General features: G+C 46.9%; 1 pseudogene; it reads right to left on the bottom strand.

The window, feature by feature from the left end:
- LOC118384188 (cilia- and flagella-associated protein 52-like) overlaps positions 1 to 25,334 on the bottom strand; it is a 43,280-nt pseudogene that overhangs the window by 14,780 nt on the left and 3,166 nt on the right.

Genomic DNA, 25,334 nt, shown 5'->3' with positions numbered 1-25,334 from the left:
AAAGTGTTGCAGTATGATTTACTGGTACTGTAAGGTCAACTTTGATACTTTCACTATAGGTTTATGCTTAACTAGAATTATGTACCCAATGTCATCAATACATTATGGACTGTATTCATGAAGAACTCTGATTATCAACCCCCAAGGGAAGTAATCTCTGTGGAAAGCCTCAAATAACAAAATAGATGAAGTTAATGTGCTGCTCTATGGCTTGCTCTGTTAAAGCAGTGAAATTATTATTTTTTTGAAGCTGAACATGGAGAGAGAATTTTCCGATGTGGTTTTCTGTGAAGAAGTAAACCTCATCCTAGATGTGGCCCACAGAGACCATCTGGTTGAGTCATAGCTATGCCGTCTGCTTTAGGAACAAACAATCCCTTAGCAGAGAATACAATGCACTGTCATTGTCATCCCATTACACTACTATGACATCTGGCGCTCACACACGTCTCACTGTGCGATCAATCATCCATTGTGTTTCCATGGTAATGACTAAATAAATACTATAGTAGTCATTAACCCAATCTGGAATGAATTGAATTCTCTGTTAGTAAATGCTCTTCTATATATCCTACTGTGGTGGTTGATGTTCCTTTCTGTCTGTGCTACTAGTGATGATCTGGTACTCCTCAGAGTGGTAGCAGACACTTCTAACCAGAGTATACAGTATCTGTTGCTTCTATTTGTTTCACTGTTAGAATCAAATACTATTTGTTAAACTATTAGTCCTTTCTTCATATCAATAGCATTGTAACCAGATTCTGTTATGAATAAACATGAGCCAAGGCTTGTGGTTTTTGAAAATGTTGTTTATCTGGTAGGCCCTAACACAGTGCAGAGGTTTCATGCCCACTAACTATAGGTATCTATAATTATATAAGTTGGTGGGTGCTTATATTTGTCCTATTTCATGCATGTAAAAGTGTGTATTAATATGCATGTGTGAATTGGAAATGTGTATTTTTGCATATCCCAACTCACCTTGAGACAGACACCCTCGGAATGTGGTGTCACCGCCACGGTTTTCCATTATCGACCCTATTTGGGTCTTTGTACCCTATTTGTACTTTGTAATGCTCATGGTTCTTTATCTCCATCATTGTTGTTTATCTTTATCTCCATAGTTCTTTATCTCCATCATTGTTGTTTATCTTTATCTCCATAGTTCTTTATCTCCATCATTGTTGTTTATCTTTATCTCCATAGTTCTTTATCTCCATCATTGTTGTTTATCTTTATCTCCATGGTTCTTTATCTCCATCATTGTTGTTTATCTTTATCTCCATGGTGCTTTATCTTCATGATCTTTACCTGTCCCTCCCCTCCCCGCTGGCAATCGTCCACCTGGCCGTGCTGCTGCTCCAGTTTCAACTGTTCTGCCTGGAGCTATGGAAACCTGACCTGTTCACCGGACGTGCTACCTGTCCCAGACCTGCTGTTTTCAACTCTCTAGAGACAGCAGGAGCGGTAGAGATACTCTTAAAGCCAACTGACATTTACTCCTGAGGTGCTGACTTGCTGCACCCTCGACAACTACTGTGATTATTATTATTTGACTCTGCTGGTCATTTATGAACATTTGAACATCTTGGCCATGTTCTGTTATAATCTCCACCTGGCACAGCCAGTTTTGGCCTTTTCTAGGAAGATTTTCCTAGCCACCATGCTTCTACACCTGCATTGCTTGCTGTTTGGGGTTTTAGGCTGGGTTTCTGTACAGCACTTTAATATATCAGCTGATGTAAGAAGGGCTTTATAAATACATTTGATTTGATTTGAATAATCTTGTAGCCTCTGGTGGTGGCGATGGCTGTCACTCACACCCATGCTGTGGGCGTTGTGCACAGTCATCAGCCTGCTAGTCTCAGGAGTGAAGCCACAGATCTTATCATCATTCCAGGCTGAAAGAAAACGGCACAAAAGTCAATGACTGGGAGAAATACAAACATGAATGCGTGACAGAAAGTATTGTTTTTCTTTCATCTGAGTTAAAAATGGCACAACTGTTGTTGCCCAACTAAATCACCACCAGAGGAATGCATTTGCATTTCCAGACAGCAGACGCGGCTGATAATAGAAAGCCCCTGAGTTTCTGCTGCTAAGAAATGGAATGGAAAATCCACCACTGATGATGCTCCTGCTGTCAATCATGAATTCCACAGTGTTGCAGCCAGGTCATGTTGGGCACAGTGATATGTGGCACTTTTTTAGAGGTCTCCGTATGCCACATCCAGATGTCATTCTCAGAACGTGGCAAAGAGCTCAGATGAGCCACTGTGAGATATACATCAAGATATATACGTTAAATTAAAGCACTTATCAGCCCATAATGAATGTATTTAGCTATTGACAATGACTCTGATAAACTTTGGAGGATGTAGTATCTTGCTTCTTAGATTGTTGGCACCGGAGACGTAAGTACGTTTTGGAATTGAATTGTCACGTAGAATAACATTACCGGAATGCACCTGGCGTATATTACTGGAGGCTTTTCCGAGCATGGTTACATGGCATACATTTGAAGGCTAGCATAAGGCAAACACTGTATTGAGTCAATACTGCCATCTATTGGAAAACAATCATTAACATATACCAGGTTACTAAATTATTGTGTAGCCCCCTCTACTGGTTTCAATGGGCTTCAAAATGAACAGCCAGTCAAGCAGAATCAGTTCCCTATTTGTATTCAATAGGGGACTGACCCTGCACACAAATGGAATGTGATGGCGTATATTATGTGACCTTTTAGCCTGTTGTTTCACTCACATCGTTCACGGCGCTGTTATGGCTGGAGGGGATCAGGTGATGAACTCTGAAGTGAGAGAATAACTATAAAAGTGAATAAAGACCTCCATTCCAGACACTAGACTCACTTGATGTGTTTGAAGTTGGATGAGGATCCTGAACAGAGTGAATGTGCCATCTCCTGAGCCGAGAGTATGTTGCCTGTCTTCATCACAGACTGTGTTCACCCCATGTAGACAACAAGGGGAAATGCATGCTGAGTTCTGTACTGCAGTCTAACTAAGCCAGATATTAAACTCCTCTTACCGTGTAACTTTTTTTAAGCCAGCTTGCTGAACTTCTGTTTCACTTGGACATGGCCCATTAAGAAGCTTGGTCTTGAGACTGACTTTCAGGATATCCCCACTGGTTCGACAGTAGAGATAGCTGCATTCCTCAGGGATCTGTACCAAGAAATAACAAGTTATTCAGGTTGCAAACTGCTGCAAGATTTACTGCAGTATGCTGAAGAAATGACGCTCTCACAAAGGGTCATACTATTCACGTGTTTGAATGTTTCAGGGCTCTACAGTGCAACTTCATTTCTTTGTGTGTGCCTACATTTTTCAACATAGGTGCATATGTACTCCTTGTATGAAAGGTCAGCATAGAGCCCTGTGTATAGCCATGTGTTCTGATATTATAATTACCCAAATGCATTTCACAATTGTTTTCGGCTGCCCTGTCTGACATTGTGTGTGTGTAATTTTGTGGGGAAGATCAAGTTCCCAAACGCGGAGAGTGTCGCTACAAGAAGATGATCCAGATCCTTATAGGCCCATAGCTGTGACATTTCATTAGAAGGTGTGCCAAGCCAAATAGCTCTATTTAGATATACATACTGTTCTGCCCACACGAAGATGCTGTCACTTGTGTTGGAGTATTGCAGAGTAAGGCAGTGACCACCACTGTGGGCTGAGGCCGGGCTTCCACAAATGGCTTCTCTGTTTTCTATTTTACACACCACAATATGGAAATTATAGACACACACAGTTATTCAGTTCAAATGTATGAATACACCTATTTGTAACTACTATATTATAACAGAGGATCTGAGTTAAATGTTACCATGTACTTGACATTGAGGGGAGAAGGCCAATCCTCCCACTTAGGCTTTGTGGAGTTGCAGGTGAGCATATATTCTTCTCATGGAAAAGTCCAATATTAAAACATCATCCTGTTCAAAGAATGATAACGGCCAGCTAATTATCTTTCATCAAAGTTTTCTGCCCATCCATTTTTCTTTCATCTTTGCATTAGTCCATTACCTTGAAGCCCATGAAAGTGACCTGACCATGAGGCAACATTCCAATACTTTCCACCTTTGGACACAGTGACACAGGAGACGTTGTTAGTGTGGCCATGCATTAACTCCTGTTTCTTTTTTGTTAGGATTTTGAGGATGATATTGCAGCCCAGTGGATAGATAAGGTGCTCTCTGTTCTAGTTGACTTTTACACCAAAGATTACATGACCTGGTAAAGAAAAGACACACAGTGCATTTTGGGTAATGTGTTTGACTGGGAAAATTATTACGTCAACTGAAAATTGGCTAGCTGGCTAGCTGCTGACTCGTCTTATGTTGGCATTTGGGCATGTCGTTTTGGGAAAACTTTTTTTTAGACAAGATCTTCCCATTCTAAATCAACTAATATGGTATCTTTATGACTTTAAATATTTTTTAACCATTATTTTAACTTTGTGCAACCACTAGGAGTAGTAACACCAATGATGGTAAGAGCAATGAGACATTTGAGGTAAATTAGGATTTTCCTTGAAATGGATGCCACAAATGCTGAAATCTAAGGTCATTAATCTTTAAAAATAATGTATCATTTTGAGGTCAGTTAAATTTCAGGCCAGTCAAGTTCTTCCACACCGACCTCGACAAACCATTTCTATATGAACCTCGCTTTGTGCACGGGGCATTGTCATGCTGAAACACGAAAGGGCCTTCCCAAAACTGTTGCCACAGAGTTGGAAGCACAGAATCGTCTAGAATGTAATTGTATGCTGTAGCGTTAAGATTTCCCTTCACTGGAACTAAGGGGCCTAGCCCAAACCATTTTTCCTCCCTCCCCAAACTTTACAGTTGGCACTATACGTTCGGGCAGGTAGCATTCTCGTGGCATCCGCCAAACCCAGATTCGTCCATCGGACTCCAAGATGCTGAAGCGTGATTCATCACTCCAGATAAGGCGTTTCCACTATTCCAGAGACCAATGGTGGCAAGCTTTACACCACTCCAGCCGACACTTGGCATTGCGCATGGAGATTTTAGGCTTGTGGCCTAAAATGGCCATGGAAACCCATTTAATGACTTTCCAGATTGGACCAGTTTGGAATTCGGTAGTGAGTGTTGCAACCGAGGACAGACTATTTTTATGGGCTACATGCTTCAGCATTTGGCAGTCCCGTTCTGTGAGCTTGTGTGGCCTACCACTTTGTGGCTGAGCCGTTGTTGTTCCTAGATGTGTTCACTTCAAAATAACAGCACGTACAGTTGACCGGAGCAGCTCTAGCAGGGCAGAAATTTGATGAACTGACTTGTTGGAAAGGTGGTATCCTGTGATGGTGCCACGTTGAAAGTCACTGAGCTCTTCAGTAAGGCCATTCTCCTGGCAATGTGTGTCTATGGAGATTGCATGGCTTTGTGCTCGATTTTCTACACCTGTCAGCAACAGGTGTGGCTGAAATGTATATCTGCACAGTATCTTTGTGTATGGTTCTCATGATTCAGGATTGGGTGTTGAGGGACCACTTGTCACATTGTCCAAGGTGTGTTTGTGTTGTGGTAAACAATGCACCTTCTGTCCAGATAAGATAGTGATACAGCTCTGAAAAAGACCCACCACTGACCAAATGTTTTTGTTTTCCAGTCCAACAGGAGTGTATCCCTGAGGCCATCCGATGCATGGACCTCCTGTGCCAGTGTGATCCGAGTGCGAGATTCCAGGTGTAGGGACTACAGCAGATCGAGAATGTGGACGGACAAGTTAGTAACTCATCAAATGTGATAAAACATTGAATTTTAAGATCTTGTCTCCCCTTTTTCCCATGTTTTAGACATAAGGCGTGACATGCAGAACATCTTCAGGCACCCCCTATGAGAAACAGTGCATGATGTTCAATGCCTCCCTCGGCAAGGAGATCTGCCGGAAGTGATGTCTCTCCGATCCTTAGATGTACTCTCTCTCTCTCTCTCTCTCTCTCTCTCTCTCTCTCTCTCTCTCTCTCTCTCGCTGTCTCTCTAGTTAGTCCTATCGAATTATACTTACTTCTTATTTGGAGCTCAATGGAAACATTGACGTTTCAGGCACGTCCACCATGACACAGTTACAGAATATTCTCACTGAGGTGCATGTTGTGGGCTCAATGTTTTTTCCATACAAACCACAGAAACTGCTTTGTTCCATGAATGCATCTGTTGTACATGACTAATCAAAGAACCTGTGAAGTCAGTTAGACATGTCAGTCCCTTTCAGATGATCCCTCAACCACTGTTGGTCCTCCTTAGTGATCTCACAGCTAATTAACTTTCCTCTTGAGACTTCACCTCTTTCGGGCAAGTAGTACCCTAGACTGTCCTGATCATCTAGTTGAGCATTCCAGATAAATCCTCCATCCCAGCAGGAATGTCCCATCCACATAGTGCTAAATACTCATATGATTTTTCAGCTCAGCATTCTTAGGGAAACATTTGCCACAAGTGATGTTCTCTGTGTTGTAAGAACATGGATTGAGCCAACTCATTGTCCAGTGTGTGAGGGTTGGCTGCATAGTAGCATAGGCCAGTTGATGCCATTCTCAGTCATTTCTTCCTGTACATCTCTCCTCTATGTGTTTCCAGGTCAGTGTTTCCCAGCCCTGGTCCTCCAGTACCCCAACAGTACACCAAACCTGGTCCTCCAGTACCCCGACAGTACACCAACCCTGGTCCTCCAGTACCCCAACAGTACACCAACCCTGGTCCTCCAGTACCCCCAACAGTACACCAACACTGGTCCTTCAGTACCCCAACAGTACACCAACCCTGGTCCTCCAGTACCCCAACAGTACACCAACCCTGGTCCTCCAGTACCCCAACAGTACACCAACCCTGGTCTTCCAGTACCCTCAACAGTACACCAACCCTGGTCCTCCAGTACCCCCAACAGTACACCAACCCTGGTCCTCCAGTACCCCCAACAGTACACCAACCCTGGTCCTCCAGTACCCCAACAGTACACCAACCCTGGTCCTCCAGTACCCCTAACAGTACACCAACCCTGGTCCTCCAGTACCCCAACAGTACACCAACCCTGGTCCTCCAGTACCCCTAACAGTACACCAACCCTGGTCCTCCAGTACCCCAACAGTACACCAACCCTGGTCCTCCAGTACCCCCAACAGTACACCAACCCTGGTCCTCAAGTACCCCAACAGTACACCAACCCTGATCCTCCAGTACCCCCAACAGTACACCAACCCTGGTCCTCCAGTACCCCCAACAGTACACCAACCCTGGACCAGTACCCCCAACAGTACACCAACCCTGGTCCTCCAGTACCCCAACAGTACACCAACCCTGGTCCTCCAGTACCCCAACAGTACACCAACCCTGGTCCTCCAGTACCCCAACAGTACACCAACCCTGGTTGTCCAGTACCCCAACAGTACACCAACCCTGGTCCTCAAGTACCCCAACAGTACACCAACCCTGATCCTCCAGTACCCCAACAGTACACCAACCCTGGTCCTCCAGTACCCCCAACAGTACACCAACCCTGGACCAGTACCCCAACAGTACACCAACCCTGGTCCTGTCCAGTACCCCAACAGTACACCAACCCTGGTACACCAACCCCTCCAGTACCCCAACAGTACACCAACCCTGGTCCTCCAGTACCCCCAACAGTACACCAACACTGGTCCTTCAGTACCCCAACAGTACACCAACCCTGGTCCTCCAGTACCCCAACAGTACACCAACCCTGGTCCTCCAGTTCCCCAACAGTACACCAACCCTGGTCCTCCAGTACCCCAACAGTACACCAACCCTGGTCCTCCAGTACTCCAACAGTACACCAACCCTGGTCCTCCAGTACCCCAACAGTACACCAACCCTGGTCTTCCAGTACCCTCAACAGTACACCAACGCTGGTCCTCCAGTACCCCCAACAGTACACCAACCCTGGTCCTCCAGTACCCCCAACAGTACACCAACCCTGGTCCTCCAGTACCCCCAACAGTACACCAACCCTGGTCCTCCAGTACCCCAACAGTACACCAACCCTGGTCCTCCAGTACCCCCAACAGTACACCAACCCTGGTCCTCCAGTACCCCAACAGTACACCAACCCTGGTCCTCCAGTACCCCCAACAGTACACCAACCCTGGTCCTCCAGTACCCCAACAGTACACCAACCCTGGTCCTCCAGTACCCCCAACAGTACACCAACCCTGGTCCTCCAGTACCCCAACAGTACACCAACCCTGGTCCTCCAGTACCCCCAACAGTACACCAACACTGGTCCTTCAGTACCCCAACAGTACACCAACCCTGGTCCTCCAGTACCCCAACAGTACACCAACCCTGGTCCTCCAGTACCCCAAAAGTACACCAACCCTGGTTCTCCAGTACCCTCAACAGTACACCAACGCTGGTCCTCCAGTACCCCAACAGAACACATTTTCATTGTAGCCCTGGACAAACACACCTCATTCAACTCATTGAGGGTTTGATGATTAGTTGACAAGATGCTCAATCTTTACTTAATAGCTACACAGGATACACTTTATTCCTCATGCTGGCCCTGACCAAACCGGTAAGTTGCCCCTCATTATAGCTGCCCTCCTCCACATGGCCAGATTTATAGTGATCTTCTCCCCGTTTAATGCTCATCCTCATCCTTGAAAAATACCATCAGGTCTGAAATAGTTGACATACTGTACAAACAATTATCTAGGCTAAGTAAAACAAAATATATTGTTTATCTACTGCTTTGCTAACTAGCTAGCTAAAGTATGTCTAGCTAAAGTTTAGTTAAGACAGAGAGAAATGGGACAATTAATTTTAATATAGCACATGGATTCCACATGGATTGGGCACAGAAGGCATCTGATTGCGCTGGTGAATGGTAGCTGACAGTGTCGGCTAGAGCTTCCTGCAGGAAGTCTTGCATGGGGTCTTCTCTGTTGCTAATTAGTAGTTTGAATTTTTGAGAGTAAATTGAGGCAAATATTGATGAAACTCACCTTGTCCGAGTGTCACACCCTGACTTTAGTATTCTTTGTTTTCCTTGTTATTTTGGTTAGGTCAGGGTGTGACATGGGTGAAGTTTGTGTTTTTGTCTTGTCTAGGGTTTTTTGTATGTTTATGGGGCTGTCTCCGTTCTAGGTATTTTGTATGTCTATGGTTGCCTAGATTGGTTCTCAATTAGAGGCAGCTGTCTATCGTTGTCTCTGATTGGGAACCATATTTAGGCAGCCATATTCTGTGGGTATTTTGTGGGTGATTGTTTCCTGTCTCTGTATTCTCTGCACCAGATAGGACTGTTTCGGTTTTGCCATGTTTAATTTGTTATTTTGTATTTTGTGTAATGTTCACGTTATCATCTTTAATTAAAACATGTTGAGCACGAACTACGCTGCGTATTGGTCCTTCAGACGAAGAGGAGGAAATCAGCATGGACAGAATCACCCACCAGTACAGGACCAAGCAGCGTGGTTACAGGCAGCGGCAGGAGGAGCAGCGATGTTAGGACTATTGGACTTGGGAGGAGATACTGGATGTAGATGGACCCTCGAGGCAGCCGGGGGAATATCGCCGCCCCAAGGCAGAGCTGGAGGCAGCCAAAGCGGAGAGGCGGCGGTTTGAAGAGGCAGCACGGAAGCAGGGCTGGAAGCCCGAGAGTCAACCCCAAAAATGTCTTGGGGGGCACACAGGAAGTGTGGCGAAGCCAGTTAGGAGACCTGCGCCAACTTCCTGTGCTTACCGGAGGGCGAGAGAGATCGGGCAGGCACCGTGTTATGCTGTGGAGCTCACGGTGTCCCCAGTGTGGGTGCATAGCCCGGTGCGGTACATACCAGCTCCTCGCATTGGCCGGGCTAGAGTGGGCATCGAGCCAGGTGCCATGAAGCCGGCTCTACGCATCTGGTCTCCAGTGCGTCTCCTTGGGCCGGCGTACATGGCACCAGCCTTACGCATGGTGTCCCCGGTTCGCCTGCACAGTCCAGTGCGGGCTATTCCACCTTGCCGCACTGGCAGGGCGACCGGGAGCATTCAACCAGGTAAGGTTGGGCAGGCTCGGTGCTCAAGAGCTCCAGTGCGCCTGCACGGTCCGGTCTACCCAGTGCCACCACCTACACGCAACAGCCCTCCGGTGGCAGCCCCCCGCACCAGGCTTCCTGTGCGTGTCCAGAGCCCAGTACTCCCTGTTCCTCCTCCCCGCACTCGCCCTGAGGTGTGTGTCCTGAGCCCAGTACCACCAGCGCCGGCACCACGCACCAGGCCTACAGTGCACCTCGCCTGTCCAACACTGCAAGAGTCTCCCGCCTGTCCAGGGCTGCTAGAGTCTCCCACCTGTCCAGAGCTGCTGGAGTCTCCCGCCTGTCCAGAGCTGCTAGAGTCTCCCACCTGTCCAGAGCTGCTAGAGTCTCCCGCCTGTCCAGAGCTGCTAGAGTCTCCCGCCTGTCCAGAGCTGCTAGAGTCTCCCGCCTGTCCAGGGCTGCTCGAGTCTCCCGCCTGTCCAGGGCTGCTAGAGTCTCCCACCTGTCCAGAGCTGCTGGAGTCTCCCGCCTGTCCAGAGCTGCTAGAGTCTCCCACCTGTCCAGTCTGCAAGGAGCCGCCAGAGCCGCCAGTCAGCCAAGAGCTGCCAGTCAGCCAGGATCCTCCAGAGCCGCCAGGATCCGCCAGAGCCGCCAGTCAGCCAGGATCCGCCAGAGCCGCCAGTCAGCCAGGATCTTCCAGAGTCGTCAGCCAGTCCCGAGCTGCCCCTCATTCCCGAGCTGCCCCTCAGTCCTGAGCTGCCCTTTAGTCCCGAGCTGCCCCTCAGTCCCGAGCTGCCCCTCAGTCCTGAGCTGCCCTTTAGTCCCGAGCTGCCCCTCAGTCCTGAGCTGCCCTTTAGTCCCGAGCTGCCCCTCAGTCCCGAGCTGCCCCTCAGAATGGAGACAGCCCCATAAACATACAAAAAACCCTAGACAAGACAAAAACGCATACATCACCCATGTCACACCCTGACCTAACCAAAATAACAAGGAAAACAAAGAATACTAAAGTCAGGGTGTGACACCGAGACAGAATTAGATGTTTTAAAAATGATTTTCATTTATTTAACCAGGCAAGTCAGTTAAAGAACAAATTCTTATTTACAATGCTGGCCTACCCGGCTATCAAAACGTCACGCCAAGGTAAACCTACACCAAACACATACTTCATTTGAAGTGTTTCTAAAATATGCTATGCGAGTAATGAACGGTGGAAAAAAAATTGGAACCATTTTCGTGTTTGACCTCTAGGTTTTATGGGTATTATGAAGCATCCACTGTGGAGCTCAATGTGGCCGATTGGTGGCTTCAAAGCCTCAAGGGGCAATAACATAGCATCAGCAATCCATGATTTATGCATATCATTGGGTCTAACGGCAATCTCGCTCCAAACTGTGCATGTGCATCGGTCAAATAAAAGGCACTCCTTTGATATAAAGTTGTTTTTGTCGAAAATGAAAATGTGTCAGGTTGTTACTTTCACGAGGATGGAGTAATAATATGTTGAGCTACTTAAAGTTAAAGGAAAACTCCACCCGAAAACTGTCTTTTGGTATTTGTTTCATTAGTCTGTTGTTGATTTAGTCCCAAGTGTTTTGCTTGTCAGCTATTAACGTTTCAAAATATGTAGCTTTCAAAACACAGAAATCTGGCCCATATGATGCATTTAGCATCATATGATGCTGGTTTTGCAAGTCAAAATTTTGGGACTACAGTGGCAAGGAAAGTATGTGAAAGAAGAAGAAGCCACTGCTGTCCATTGCTGCACATCTGAAGTTTGCAAAAGAGCATCTGGATGTTCCACAGCGCTACTGGCAAAATATTCTGTGGACAGATGAAACTAAAGTTGAGTTATTTGGAAGGAACATACAACACTATGTGTGGAGAAAAAAAGGCACAGCACACCAACATCAAAACCTCATCCCAACTGTAAAGTATGGTGGAGGGAGCATCATGATTTGGGGCTGCTTTGCTGCCTCAGGGCCTGGACAGCTTGCTATCATCAACGGGAAAATGAATTCCCAAGTTTATCAAGACATTTTGCAGGAGAATGTAAGGCAATCTGTCCGCCAATTGAAGCTCAACAGAAGTTGGGTGATGCAACAGGACAACGACACAAAACACAGAAGTAAATCAACAGAAGAAAATACACCTTCTGGAGTGGCCCAGTCAGAGTCCTGACCTCAACCTGATTGAGATGCTGTGGCATGACCTCAAGAGAGCGGTTCACACCAGACATCCCAAGAATATTGCTGTACTGAAACAGCTTTGTAAAGAGGAACGGTCCAAAATTCTTACTGACCTTATGGTCTGATCCGCAACTACAGGAAACGTTTGGTTGAGGTTATTTCTGCCAAACGAGGGTCAACCAGTTATTAAATCCAAGGGTTCACATACTTTCCCCACCCTGCACTGTGAATGTTTACACAGTGTGTTCAATAAAGACATGAACATTTATAATTGTTTGTGTGTTATTAGTTTAAGGAGACTATGTTTGTCTATTGTTGTGACCTAAATGAAGATCAGATCCATTTTTATGACCCATTTATGCAAAAGTCCAGGTAATCCCAAAGGGTTCACATACTTTTTCTTGCCACGGTATATCAGCAATGAAACAAATACAAAAATTTAGTTTTGGGTGGAATTTTCCTTCAAGACATTGGCCTCAAGTCTAGGTTGTGCATTTAAACTTAAAAAATTAACTAGGAATAAATGTTCACTTCTCTCATTGACTTCTCAAAACCCGGTCTGGTCTGCAGAGTCTGCTTGGCAAGTGTTCCCGGAAGTCTTGTAATGTTGGACCTCTGGGTTTCGAAAATGTAATAATGCAATAATGGCATCTTGTTGTTGGCACTACTTCAATCCGTGGTTCGTTGAACAAAGCCTATGGGAAAATGAATTTTTGTAGGGTCCACTAGCTATGTGATATTAATCTGGATTTTTTTCTGATCGATTTGATGAACACAGTAATCAGTTCAGAAGAGATGACTAAAGTCTAGTTAGCTAGCAATGGCGTACCAATATAAACAGCATCAAGCTCAAGCAGTGAAACATCTTGTGTATCGCCAGCCTACTGGTAAACATTTACGAAGCACTCTCACTTTGTAGCTTCAACACTGATTGCCAACTAAACTTTTTTCATAGCCATGGAGGTAGCAACGGTTGGCCCAGGAGCGTGTCTGTGCATGCGCAGACAAAACGTTTGGACCATATTTGACCCCGTTGAGGGAGAGATTACAATGTTTCAAACCTTTCAATGGACTCAATTTTCTCTCATAATTTTGTCCAATGACTCGTGCAGCAACGCGAATTGTGTGATAAGTTTGACAGAACCTCTAATAATATTATATTTCATTTCTATAGTGCTTTAGATTACGCTCCACCATCCAGGCAAGCACACTCTCCTCTGCTTCTCCTTCCATGGCTCCTCCAAGAACAAGAATGAAGCAGGTGGGTACATTGGCTGACTTCATAGCTGTCCTTTTTTGCATAATGTGTTTTGACTCAATGCCCCTTGAAGCCTCAACAAAAGTGAGGGTCATGCAAGGGCAGCCACCGTTAGGTGTAGGCGTCTTTATTGGGGTCACATCCGGCTCAGACCACCCAGCTGTGTTGAAGACACCCATTCATGACCATGTGAGCTGGAGCGCAGGCTTGTCTTTGCCATGATGACAAATGAGGGAAAAAAGTCATAATCCTATGACCTTTGGCACCCTAATGAAAGAGCGTATTTTGTGAAAAGCTGCATTTGACCTCTAGACTCGCATAGTCAATAGAAATACGAAGAACATCGAAGATACAAGACTCACTGCCTCTTTAGAATGTCTCACACCAAAGAATAAGTATTTGGTATAGCCTAATACAGACCTCTTTATGCATAATAGCCTGAAAGACCTTTTATGCCAAATGCCAAACTGTCATGATTTCTGTTTACCCCTCATTTCCTGCAGAGGGCAGTGTTTTGAAGGAAACAATGGGTTCACTGAATTGTTTTTCATTCTGCAGATTTTATGAACACAGTGTCAGCACAAATCCTGATGAATGAGCTCCCTGCTTGTTATGACTGACATGGGACTGTCAGAAGAAGATTGTTGCGGCTTTATGTCCCACCCAGGACGAAGAGGACTAGGTAGAGACACGTATGATTGGTAGTAATGTGTCAGGGACCTTCTCACAATGGTCTCACTGTGATTTTGTGAGTGTCAATTTTAGTGCTCATTGACTCATCCTCTTATATCTATCCTGTCTTTATTTTGATAAAGACAGGTTTGATATTGTTGGATGCAACAATGACATTTCAGTCCAGAAGACAAAACCGGAGGACAGTCAGAACACAGCAATTCCTGCAGATGGATGTGTAAAAAGACAGAAGAGGTGTAGGACAATAGGACACCATGTCATCACTGAAATATCTTGATCAACAAAACATAGCCAGATCTTAAACTGATCCCCATATAATTGAAAGTGAACAGACAAATCCGTCACACAGAACCCCTCAGTTTTAAGTCAGCCTAAACAGTGGTCTAAAAAGCACAGTGTGGGGTCTCTGTGTGCAGTGGTGACGTTACTCACGGTCGAGTAATCCAATCTTTTTCCCCCTCTGATATCGTTGTTCAAGAACTATTTGAGGAACAGCGTGTTCATTGAAGATTAGCCAGGAAAGAGAGAAGACAGGGCTCCCCCATTTTAAGACATTGTAGTTCCCCCTGCATGGGCAGCCCTGAGACATTCTCCTCTGTTTGACCCAGCTGATCGGGGCCTGTCCGACAGCACTCCAGTGTGACCACAGGCTTTAGATGGGCCTGATTGGCTCAGCAGGTCTCAGCGGGTGACTAATTGGATAAGCTTTTAATCTTCACACTATCACCGTCCTGCTGAATCAGAGGCACAGGGAGACAGAGATCAGAGTCCTTTGGTAAAATACTTAGCAAACATTTCAGGGGTGTAATATTCACACTATCCTTATGGACAACAGAAACATGACTACATAAAGATAACGAACAGGATTAATTCAGATGATAATAATTTCATCTGATTTGGAGACTGAGGTATGTGGCGGGGTTAAAAACCAACATACTATACTGGCATTTTGACCTCATGTAAGCATATTTTTAAAATAAATGTTTCGATTGGAATCAGACAATTCAAATAACATTTTAAAAAATTCCGAAAGGCCAATGTAGACAAGTGTTGAATTCTCTGTTATTCTACTTGGATTGCCTCAATTTACATAAAGTCCACATACTGTGACATACAGTTGTTTTTACCAAACCACAAATAAACTCTTTCTCATCTGGCCTCAATGTCCCTGCACTGCCTGTAGACTGTCATTCCAGCAGGCTTCTATTACACAGCACAGAAGTGTTTATAAAGTATACCCACACAGGCCAAAATACCCACACAGGCCAAAATACCCACACAGGCAAAGATAGAGTAATTGAACTTTCATACGGGAGCGAGTTGTAATATTTTTATTCTTAAATGCATTTCCAAACAGCCCTCTCCAGTTACTATAGCCATACGTTGTACAGATGTTTCCATATGAATCTGGAGTCCATTCATACATAGCATACAACTATGCATTACTGATAAATGTTAAAATATCAATGTTACACAGTGGTGGCTGAACATGTTGGCTCAGGCACATACCAGGGAAGAGGACACAGGGGGTGTCTGTGGGTTCCCGTTGGGGTGGTGGTTTGTTGCCAGCTGTTTGAACCACATGTTCAACTTCTCCAGATGGTGGAGATGTCTTCGTGAATGTGTGTGTGTCTGAATGATTTTGTGTGTGTCTAGAGGTCTTCTTTTGTACGATCATCAACTTGTCAGCAGTGAGCATAACCAGAGACCATCATTTAAGACATGACAGCAGCCTGTAGTAGTAGAGCATCATTTAGGACATGACAGCAGCCTGTAGTAGTAGAGCATCATTTAGGACATGACAGCAACCTGGAGTAGTAGAGCATAATTTAGGACATGACAGCAACCTGTAGTAGTAGAGCATCATTTAGGACATGACAGCAACCTAGAGTAGTAGAGCATCATTTAGGACATGACAGCAGCCTGGAGTGGTAGAGCATCATAGGACAAGACAGCCTGGAGTTAGAGCATCATTTGACAGACAGCCTAGAGTAGTAGATGACATCAGCCTTTAGAGCATCATGACAGCAACCAGAGTAGTAGAGCATCATTTAGGACATTGACAGACAGCACCTAGAGTAGTAGAGCATCATTTAGACATGACAGCAGACTGCTGTGGTAGAGCCTGGCAGTAGTAGAGCATCATTTAGGACAAGACAGGAGCCTGGAGTAGTAGCATCAACATAATTTCAGGACATGACAGCAGCCTGGAGTGGTAGAGCATCATCAGGACATCAGGACACAACAGCAGCCTGGAAAAGTAGAGCATCCTTCAGGACACGACAGCAGCCTGGTGTGGTAGAGCATCATTGACAGCAGCCTGGAGTAGCATCATTCAGGAAACGACAACAGCCTGGAGTAGTAGAGCATCATTTAGGACATGACAGCAACCTGGAGTAGTAGAGCATCATTTTGGACATGACAGCAACCTGGAGTAGTAGAGCATCATTTAGGACATGACAGCAACCTGGAGTAGTAGAGCATCATTCAGGACACGACAGCAGCCTGGAGTGGTAGAGCATCATTTAGGACATGACAGCAGCCTGGAGTAGTAGAGCATCATTCAGGACAAGACAGCATCCTGGAGTAGTAGAGCATCATTTAGGACATGACAGCAGACTGGAGTGGTAGAGCATCATTCAGGAAACGACAGCAGCCTGGAGTGGTAGAGCATCATTGACAGCAACCAGGAGCATCGACAGACAGCCTGGAGTAGTAGAGCATCATTCAGGACATGACAGCAGCCTGGAGCCTGGTAGACCATCATTTAGGACATGACAGCAGCCTGGAGTGGTAGAGCATCATTCAGGACATGACAGCAGACTGGAGTAGTAGGGCATCATTTAGGACATGACAGCAGCCTGGAGTGGTAGAGCATCATTCAGGACACGACAGCAGCCTGGAGTAGTAGAGCATCATTCAGGACATGACAGCAGCCTGGAGTGGTAGACCATCATTTAGGACATGACAGCAGCCTGGAGTGGTAAAGCATCATTCAAGAAACGACAGCAGCCTGGAGTGGTAGAGCATCATTCAGGACACGACAGCAGCCTGGTGTGGTAGAGCATCATTTAGGACATGACAGCAGCCTGGAGAGGTAGAGCATCATTCAGGACATGACAGCAGCCTGCTGTGGTAGAGCATCATTCAGGACTTGACTGCAGCCTGGAGTGGTAGAGCATCATTTAGGACAAGACAGGAGCCTGGAGACGTAGAGCATCATTTTGGACATGACAGCAGCCTGGAGTAGTAGAGCATCATTTAGGACATGACAGCAACCTGGAGTAGTAGAGCATCATTTAGGACATGACAGCAACCTGGAGTAGTAGAGCATCATTTAGGACATGACAGCAACCTGTAGTAGTAGAGCATCATTTAGGACAAGACAGCAGCCTGGAGTAGTAGAGCATCATTTAGGACATGACAGCAACCTGGAGTAGTAGAACATCATTTAGGACATGACAGCAGCCTGGAGTGGTAGAGCATCATTCAGGACACAACAGCAGCCTGGAGAAGTAGAGCATCCTTCGGGACACGACAGCAGCCTGGTGTGGTAGAGCATCATTTAGGAAACGACAACAGCCTGGAGTAGTAGAGCATCATTTAGGACATGACAGCAACCTAGAGTAGCAGAGCATCATTTAGGACACGACAGCAACCTGGAGTAGTAGAGCATCATTTTGGACATGACAGCAACCTGGAGTAGTAGAGCATCATTCAGGACACGACAGCAGCCTGGAGTGGTAGAGCATCATTTAGGACATGACAGCAGCCTGGAGTAGTAGAGCATCATTCAGGACAAGACAGCAGCCTGGAGTAGTAGAGCATCATTTAGGACATGACAGCAGACTGGAGTGGTAGAGCATCATTCAGGAAACGACAGCAGCCTGGAGTGGTAGAGCATCATTCAGGAAACGACAGCAGCCTGGAGTGGTAGGGCATCATTCAGGACACGACAGCAGCCTGGAGTAGTAGAGCATCATTCAGGACATGACAGCAGCCTGGAGTGGTAGAGCATCATTCAGGACATGACAGCAGACTGGAGTAGTCGAGCATCATTTAGGACATGACAGCAGACTGGAGTAGTAGGGCATCATTTAGGACATGACAGCAGCCTGGAGTGGTAGAGCATCATTTAGGAAACGACAGCAGCCTGGAGTGGTAGAGCATCATTCAGGACACGACAGCAGCCTGGTGTGGTAGAGCATCATTTAGGACATGACAGCAGCCTGGAAAAGTAGAGCATCATTTAGGAAACGACAGCAGCCTGGAGTGGTAGAGCATCATTCAGGACACGACAGCAGCCTGGAGTGGTAGAGCATCATTTAGGACAAGACAGCAGCCTGGAGTAGTAGAGCATCATTCAGGACACGACAGCAGCCTGCTGTGGTAGAGCATCATTCAGGACATGACAGCAGCCTGACAGCAGCCTGGTGTGGTAGAGCATCATTCAGGACATGACAGCAGCCTGCTGTGGTAGAGGCATCATTCAGGACATGACAGCAGCCTGCTGTGGTAGAGCATCATTCAGGACATGACAGCAGCCTGCTGTGGTAGAGCATCATTCAGGACATGACAGCAGCCTGCTGTGGTAGAGCATCATTCAGGACATGACAGCAGCCTGCTGTGGTAGAGCATCATTCAGGACATGACAGCAGCCTGCTGTGGTAGAGCATCATTCAGGACATGACAGCAGCCTGGCATCATTGTGACAGGTAGAGCATCATTCAGGACACGACAGCAGCCTGGTGTGGTAGAGCATCATTCAGGACATGACAGCAGCCTGGAGTGGTAGACCATCATTCAGGACATGACAGCAGCCTGGAGAGGTAGAGCATCATTCAGGACATGACAGCAGCCTGCTGTGGTAGAGCATCATTCAGGACTTGACTGCAGCCTGGAGTGGTAGAGCATCATTTAGGACAAGACAGGAGCCTGGAGAAGTAGAGCATCATTTTGGACATGACAGCAGCCTGGAGTAGTAGAGCATCATTTAGGACATGACAGCAACCTGGAGTAGTAGAGCATCATTTTGGACATGACAGCAACCTGGAGTAGTAGAGCATCATTCAGGACACAACAGCAGCCTGGAAAAGTAGAGCATCCTTCGGGACACGACAGCAGCCTGGTGTGGTAGAGCATCATTTAGGAAACGACAACAGCCTGGAGTAGTAGAGCATCATTTAGGACATGACAGCAACCTGGAGTAGTAGAGCATCATTTTGGACATGACAGCAACCTGGAGTAGTAGAGCATCATTTAGGACATGACAGCAACCTGGAGTAGTAGAGCATCATTCAGGACATGACAGCAGCCTGGAGTGGTAGAGCATCATTTAGGACATGACAGCAGCCTGGAGTAGTAGAGCATCATTCAGGACAAGACAGCAGCCTGGAGTAGTAGAGCATCATTTAGGACATGACAGCAGCCTGGAGTGGTAGAGCATCATTCAGGAAACGACAGCAGCCTGGAGTGGTAGAGCATCATTCAGGACACGACAGCAGCCTGGAGTAGTAGAGCATCATTCAGGACATGACAGCAGCCTGGAGTGGTAGACCATCATTTAGGACATGACAGCAGCCTGGAGTGGTAGAGCATCATTCAGGACATGACAGCAGACTGGAGTAGTAGGGCATCATTTAGGACATGACAGCAGCCTGGAGTGGTAGAGCATCATTTAGGAAACGACAGCAGCCTGGAGTGGTAGAGCATCATTCAGGACACGACAGCAGCCTGGTGTGGTAGAGCATCATTCAGGACATGACAGCAGCCTGGAGTGGTAGACCATCATTCAGGACATGACAGCAGCCTGGAGAGGTAGAGCATCATTCAGGACATGACAGCAGCCTGCTGTGGTAGAGCATCATCATGACAGCAGCCTCTGTGGTAGAGCATCATTGACTGCAGCCTGGAGTGGTAGAGCATCATTTAGGACATGACAGCAGCCTGGAGTAGTAGAGCATCATTTAGGACATGACAGCAGCCTGGAGTAGTAGAGCATCATTTAGGACATGACAGCAACCTGGAGTAGTAGAGCATCATTTAGGACATGACAGCAACCTGGAGTAGTAGAGCATCATTTAGGACATGACAGCAACCTGGAGTAGTAGAGCATCATTTAGGACAAGACAGGAGCCTGGAGTAGTAGAGCATCATTTAGGACATGACAGCAACCTGGAGTAGTAGAACATCATTTAGGACATGACAGCAGCCTGGAGTGGTAGAGCATCATTCAGGACACAACAGCAGCCTGGAAAAGTAGAGCATCCTTCGGGACACGACAGCAGCCTGGTGTGGTAGAGCATCATTTAGGAAACGACAACAGCCTGGAGTAGTAGAGCATCATTTAGGACATGACAGCAACCTGGAGTAGTAGAGCATCATTTTGGACATGACAGCAACCTGGAGTAGTAGAGCATCATTTTGGACATGACACTGGAGTAGTAGACCTGGAGTAGTAGAGCAATATTCAGGACACGACAGCAGCCTGGAGTGGTAGAGCATCATTTAGGACATGACAGCAGCCTGGAGTAGTAGAGCATCATTCAGGACAAGACAGCAGCCTGGAGTAGTAGAGCATCATTTAGGACATGACAGCAGACTGGAGTGGTAGAGCATCATTCAGGAAACGACAGCAGCCTGGAGTGGTAGAGCATCATTCAGGAAACGACAGCAGCCTGGAGTGGTAGAGCATCATTCAGGACACGACAGCAGCCTGGAGTAGTAGAGCATCATTCAGGACATGACAGCAGCCTGGAGTGGTAGAGCATCATTCAGGACATGACAGCAGACTGGAGCATCATTCAGACATGACAGCATCATTTAGGACATGACAGCAGACTGGAGCATCATTAGTGACAGCAGGGCATCATTTAGGACATGACAGCAGCCTGGAGTGGTAGAGCATCATTTAGGAAACGACAGCAGCCTGGAGTGGTAGAGCATCATTCAGGACACGACAGCAGCCTGGTGTGGTAGAGCATCATTTAGGACATGACAGCAGTGGTGACAGCATCCTGGAAAAGTAGAGCATCATTTAGAGCAAACGACAGCAGCCTGGAGTGGTAGAGCATCATTCAGGACACGACAGCAGCCTGGAGTGGTAGAGCATCATTTAGGACAAGACAGCAGCCTGGAGTAGTAGAGCATCATTCAGGACACGACAGCAGCCTGCTGTGGTAGAGCATCATTCAGGACATGACAGCAGCCTGGAGTGGTAGAGCATCATTCAGGACATGACAGCAGCCTGGTGTGGTAGAGCATCATTCAGGACATGACAGCAGCCTGCTGTGGTAGAGCATCATTCAGGACATGACAGCAGCCTGCTGTGGTAGAGCATCATTCAGGACATGACAGCAGCCTGCTGTGGTAGAGCATCATTCAGGACATGACAGCAGCCTGCTGTGGTAGAGCATCATTCCATGACAGCAGCATCATTCCATGACAGCAGCCTGCTGTGGTAGAGCATCATTCAGGACATGACATCAGCCTGCTGTGTAGAGCATCATTCAGGACATGACAGCAGCCTGGTGTGGTAGAGCATCATTCAGGACATGACAGCAGCCTGGTGTGGTAGAGCATCATTCAGGACATGACAGCAGCCTGGTGTGGTAGAGCATCATTCAGGACATGACAGCAGCCTGCTGTGGTAGAGCATCATTCAGGACATGACAGCAGCCTGGTGTGGTAGAGCATCATTCAGGACATGACAGCAGCCTGCTGTGGTAGAGCATCATTCAGGACATGACAGCAGCCTGCTGTGGTAGAGCATCATTCAGGACATGACAGCAGCCTGGTGTGGTAGAGCATCATTCAGGACATGACAGCAGCCTGCTGTGGTAGAGCATCATTCAGGACATGACAGCAGCCTGCTGTGGTAGAGCATCATTCAGGACATGACAGCAGCCTGCTGTGGTAGAGCATCATTCAGGACATGACAGCAGCCTGCTGTGGTAGAGCATCATTCAGGACATGACAGCAGCCTGCTGTGGTAGAGCATCATTCAGGACATGACAGCAGCCTGGTGTGGTAGAGCATCATTCAGGACATGACAGCAGCCTGCTGTGGTAGAGCATCATTCAGGACATGACAGCAGCCTGCTGTGGTAGAGCATCATTCAGGACATGACAGCAGCCTGCTGTGGTAGAGCATCATTCAGGACATGACAGCAGCCTGCTGTGGTAGAGCATCATTCAGGACATGACAGCAGCCTGCTGTGGTAGAGCATCATTCAGGACATGACAGCATAGAGCATCATTCAGGACATGACAGCAGCCTGGTGTGGTAGAGCATCATTCAGGACATGACAGCAGCCTGGTGTGGTAGAGCATCATTCAGGACATGACAGCAGCCTGCTGTGGTAGAGCATCATTCAGGACATGACAGCAGCCTGCTGTGGTAGAGCATCATTCAGGACATGACAGCAGCCTGGTGTGGTAGAGCATCATTCAGGACATGACAGCAGCCTGGTGTGGTAGAGCATCATTCAGGACATGACAGCAGCCATGACAGCAGCCTGGTGTGGTAGAGCATCATTCAGGACATGACAGCAGCCTGCTGTGGTAGAGCATCATTCAGGACATGACAGCAGCCTGCTGTGGTAGAGCATCATTCAGGACATGACAGCAGCCTGCTGTGGTAGAGCATCATTCAGGACATGACAGCAGCCTGCTGTGGTAGAGCATCATTCAGGACATGACAGCAGCCTGGTGTGGTAGAGCATCATTCAGGACATGACAGCAGCCTGGTGTGGTAGAGCATCATTCAGGACATGACAGCAGCCTGGTGTGGTAGAGCATCATTCAGGACATGACAGCAGCCTGGTGTGGTAGAGCATCATTCAGGACATGACAGCAGCCTGCTGTGGTAGAGCATCATTCAGGACATGACAGCAGCCTGCTGTGGTAGAGCATCATTCAGGACATGACAGCAGCCTGGTGTGGTAGAGCATCATTCAGGACATGACAGCAGCCTGCTGTGGTAGAGCATCATTCAGGACATGACAGCAGCCTGCTGTGGTAGAGCATCATTCAGGACATGACAGCAGCCTGGTGTGGTAGAGCATCATTCAGGACATGACAGCAGCCTGGTGTGGTAGAGCATCATTCAGGACATGACAGCAGCCTGCTGTGGTAGAGCATCATTCAGGACATGACAGCAGCCTGCTGTGGTAGAGCATCATTCAGGACATGACAGCAGCCTGGTGTGGTAGAGCATCATTCAGGACATGACAGCAGCCTGGTGTGGTAGAGCATCATTCAGGACATGACAGCAGCCTGGTGTGGTAGAGCATCATTCAGGACATGACAGCAGCCTGGTGTGGTAGAGCATCATTCAGGACATGACAGCAGCCTGCTGTGGTAGAGCATCATTCAGGACATGACAGCAGCCTGGTGTGGTAGAGCATCATTCAGGACATGACAGCAGCCTGGTGTGGTAGAGCATCATTCAGGACATGACAGCAGCCTGCTGTGGTAGAGCATCATTCAGGACATGACAGCAGCCTGGTGTGGTAGAGCATCATTCAGGACATGACAGCAGCCTGGTGTGGTAGAGCATCATTCAGGACATGACAGCAGCCTGGTGTGGTAGAGCATCATTCAGGACATGACAGCAGCCTGGTGTGGTAGAGCATCATTCAGGACATGACAGCAGCCTGGTGTGGTAGAGCATCATTCAGGACATGACAGCAGCCTGGTGTGGTAGAGCATCATTCAGGACATGACAGCAGCCTGGTGTGGTAGAGCATCATTCAGGACATGACAGCAGCCTGCTGTGGTAGAGCATCATTCAGGACATGACAGCAGCCTGGTGTGGTAGAGCATCATTCAGGACATGACAGCAGCCTGGTGTGGTAGAGCATCATTCAGGACATGACAGCAGCCTGGTGTGGTAGAGCATCATTCAGGACATGACAGCAGCCTGGTGTGGTAGAGCATCATTCAGGACATGACAGCAGCCTGGTGTGGTAGAGCATCATTCAGGACATGACAGCAGCCTGGTGTGGTAGAGCATCATTCAGGACATGACAGCAGCCTGCTGTGGTAGAGCATCATTCAGGACATGACAGCAGCCTGGTGTGGTAGAGCATCATTCAGGACATGACAGCAGCCTGGTGTGGTAGAGCATCATTCAGGACATGACAGCAGCCTGGTGTGGTAGCAGCATCATTCAGGACATGACAGCAGCCTGGTGTGGTAGAGCATCATTCAGGACATGACAGCAGCCTGGTGTGGTAGAGCATCATTCAGGACATGACAGCAGCCTGGTGTGGTAGAGCATCATTCAGGACATGACAGCAGCCTGGTGTGGTAGAGCATCATTCAGGACATGACAGCAGCCTGGTGTGGTAGAGCATCATTCAGGACATGACAGCAGCCTGGTGTGGTAGAGCATCATTCAGGACATGACAGCAGCCTGGTGTGGTAGAGCATCATTCAGGACATGACAGCAGCCTGGTGTGGTAGAGCATGCTGAAAGGATTTAAGATGTCATCAGCTCCCTGCTGACCGACAGAGTAATTAGCTTCTATGACAATAAATAGGACCTTTCTTCCCTATGTGTTACAGTAATGATATGAGTAGTGTTTTTCTGCCGATCTAGACTTTGCCAATGAAAATGGAACAGGGCTTTTCCGTAAGTTTTAACATAACAGGTAAACACCACCTACCACAGTGTGCTATTTGAGTGATGAGTAGAACAACAGTGCTCTGTATTTCTTTAGTCTTTTAGGCCTATTCTTTCATATTACATTCCTCAGGATTCCAAAAAGGATACATTCCTCAGGATACCAAAAATAAAATGTGTAATCCTGGTATGACTAGGCTGTGATAACAGCATCTGGCATTGTTCACTTTACTGTTGTTTGCACTTCTCTTACCTTTCGTAGAAAGAGGATCATTTCAACATTGCTTCATGTTTTCCTTCTTTCTTTTTTTTTACATAAGGAAAGAAAACAGGCTGTTCCATGAATACTAGGAATTTACCATAGACGATGAACAGGCTGTTACTGAGAATAGAGAATGTCGTTATAAAAAGCTGCAGGGTGAACAAAACACAATCCAAATACATCTGTGTGTTGCACTAGTAGGGACAGAGGTTTAAAACTAGTTTCCAAAACTATATGTCATCCTACAAGTAGACCATTATACTCTGGAATACTT

Source organism: Oncorhynchus keta, chromosome 5, assembly GCF_023373465.1.
Source record: "Oncorhynchus keta strain PuntledgeMale-10-30-2019 chromosome 5, Oket_V2, whole genome shotgun sequence".
Classification (NCBI taxonomy): Eukaryota; Metazoa; Chordata; class Actinopteri; order Salmoniformes; family Salmonidae; genus Oncorhynchus; species Oncorhynchus keta.
This window is presented reverse-complemented; position numbering and strand designations above follow the sequence as displayed.